Below are 3,358 nucleotides of genomic sequence, written 5' to 3' on the forward strand. Positions count from 1 at the left end.
TGCCATTTAATCATGCAAACAGAATTAATTACAAAACAAGAGTTGAATTGAAATTAAACAAAAAGAATTGAATTGAAAGAGAAATCAAACTTGAGATATTATTTCTTTTTCTAAATTTAGAACTTGAAATCAGAAAAGCAATTTAATTGAATTATTGAATTATTGTCTAAAATTGGAACTCAAAGCTTTTCAGAAAAAGAAGTTCAGTTGCATTGAAAAGACTCTTTTCTTGAATAAATCAAAGAATTATCTATTTTTATCACAAATGCATGGGATTAATTTATTATTATTTCCAATGCAACTTGGACTTCTAGTTTGAATGCATTTCAATTAAACTATAATTGGAATCTATCTCAAGGTTAACTAAACCTGATTTCTCAATTATTTTGAATTAATCCTAAATTGAGCTTTTTCTCTGGTGATTCTCTATAAATTCAGTCTTCAACTCTCATTCCAATTTACCCCTGAGATTTTTGAGAACACGCTTGGAGATTATTATCACGCTAATTTCGCTCTGGAGTCATTGAAGATTATTGTGCTTTTTTAGATTATTTGCTTGAATTACTCATCCATTATTGCTTGCATCCATTATTGCTTGAATTGATTATTTGCTTGAATTATTCATCCATGTTGCATCCATATAGTTAAATATCATATAGATTAAATCCTTCATCTTGGTGTACTCTAGTCACTGGTATTGCTTATAAAAAATCTGAGAGCAATCTTATACTCGCATCTTTTAGAAGGCAATTAGTCGCTTTGTTATGGTTTTTTACTTATTGATTATTGATTACTAACCATGCATATAATGACTTAATTGAAGTGTTGTGCTTGCAGCTTACAAACCACTTTTTCATACACACATCTCTAGTGCCCACCGTCGGGCCCGAAGACTACATTTTTCGGCCTCCAAGACTGACTACTTATCTTTTTGTTATTTTCCAGATTTCAGATTTTTTCAATTTTTCATTCGTACATTTCGTACGACAATTACCACAGGCTAAAATGACAAACTGTAGGTGTCGTACGAACTAGAATCTTGTCTCGTACAAGCTAGGATCCTCTATCGTACGAGTTTTTATACTGTCGTACGACTCTATATTTTCTGGTAAATTTTTTTAAAAAAGAGGCAAATTTTCATGATTTTTTTTTATTATTCTAACAACTGACCCTGACTATTTATCTGTCTATCTCGGAATTTTTCATAGCCTAATCAGTTTTTGCATAACACTTGTCAAAGAATATGCTTGTCGCACAAAGACAATATGACTACTAATTCGTTGTCTTTGCAGGTTGCCTAAGGAGAAACGACTAAACATTGTGTATTCTTTAAATTCATTTTTTAGGAACCTAACTTGCTATCTGGTTAAAGAACAAATCTGTCTTTTGTGTTTTTAGAAGATTCTGAGAGGTAGGAGAGTATGCTCTTGTCTTTTTCTAAACAATCAGAAATCCAGACCCTTTAGGCTTTTGCTTTGTTTGAGATTTGTACATCTTTAGCAGGCCTGCCCTCCCGAGGGGTTGAAAAACTCTTAAAGTCGTTACGACCGGTGTGAGGGGAACGACCTAAGTGGGAATGGCTAGAGGCCAAGTACTCCAACCCACTATAAAATAAACGTGATTTGATGAAAATCAAGTCAACGACAGTGCTCGGGAATAGCTCTCCTATGTACCTTCTGGTATATTAAACCTTGGTTTTCAAGGCTGGGAGACCTCTTAATTGAGTTTATACCTCGACGCGTCGAATGGATCCCTGACTAAATCCAATTCAAAATTAGAAGCTACCCAGTTCACCTCCGAAAGGGAGATAATATTTGTGCAAGAGAGATAGTAACTCTCCCAAGATACTTGTCATTTTGTGCCCCCATTAGCATTTGGAGTCAGATAATATGGCGTTGAGAATCCATTGTGTGAGACTCAGCGGTCGTATTCTGATTAGCTATTGGGTGTGTACCTGAGTCTACAAGCAAAGGTTTTCTTTTCTCACCAAATTCCTTAGGGTTGGCATGTTGTGATTGGAGTCACTATACATAGTACTTGTTTTCTGTGTTTTCATCCCTGAAACAAAAATTGAAATACCAAAATTGGAGAAGACAAGAAACAAATCAGTGAGTCGAAACTTTGTCCGTGTTAGAAACTAGTTCGTCCTAAGTCAAAACTCTGTTCGTGTCAGAAACTAGTCCATCCTAAGTTGAAACTCTCTCCGTGTCAAAAACTAGTCCATCTTAAGTCGAAACTCTGTCTGTATCAGAAACTAATCCATCTTAAGTTGAAACTTTGTCCGTGTCAAAAACTTGTTCATCTTAAGTCAAAATTTTGTATCCTGGTCCAAAATCAGTCCATCTCAGAATTGGTCTTACTCAGTTATCATACTCAACAATCGAAAAAACTCAAAATTTCTAGGCTCTGTCTTGTGAAAATTCATACGAATCTGATAATTTATAGTGCTTCACTGGATTCTGTGTCGTATGAGTCTTCTGATTTGTCATCCTAGACCTGATCCTGTGTCTTACGAGTAATTTTAATCTGTCATCTGGTTCTGTATCATGTGTCGTATGAAACAGAACTGCTCTAAGTCTATTGTCGTCCTGTACATACCCATCTATCGTACGGTACAAAACAACAACTCGTACGAAATAGAACTTTTGTCGTCCTGTAGCTACTAAATTGTCGTCCGGTTCAGAAAATCCTGTCGTACGAGTCTCTGGTTTTTTTAGAACATAACAGTCAAACTTGCCTAAAAATAGCTTACAGAGAACATAATACTGGTTATCAATTTTCCTGAGCATAAACAAATCAAGACAGTGTACCTCTACCTTTTGCGTTGCACGATTTGGTCGATCATCTTTCAGCTAGTTCAATCAACTACCTATCAAATTTTAGTCACTTAGATAACGTCTTATACAGGATAGATCATTCCTGAAACCAGACTGAATCTTACACTACACTTAGAATCAACTTAGATAAACGTCTTATACAGGATAGATCATTCCTAAAACCAGACTGAATCTCAGTTGTTTCTCCCAAACAATACATTAACCGAACAACTAGCTCTGCAATTGATCTTGACCTCTGCATCACAAACAAGTTTAGGTCACAATAATCCATAAAAATGCCTACACAAACCAGGAGTTCTCGTAAGAAAGAAGCCAAAGGCAAAGGAATATCCTTTTCATACACCGAAAATCTATTTTATGAAAAGGATCCACTCACTGACATACCGTCGTCATCAGGCGACCCAATTTTTGATGAGCCTAAATCTCCCACTATATATGAGACGGAACACAATGATGGAAACAAGGACGATAATAACATTCCCAAAAATGATAATGATTCCTCATCATCAAGTGAGGCTGAC

Source organism: Cryptomeria japonica, chromosome 10 (genome assembly GCF_030272615.1).
Source record: "Cryptomeria japonica chromosome 10, Sugi_1.0, whole genome shotgun sequence".
NCBI classification, from domain to species: Eukaryota; Viridiplantae; Streptophyta; class Pinopsida; order Cupressales; family Cupressaceae; genus Cryptomeria; species Cryptomeria japonica.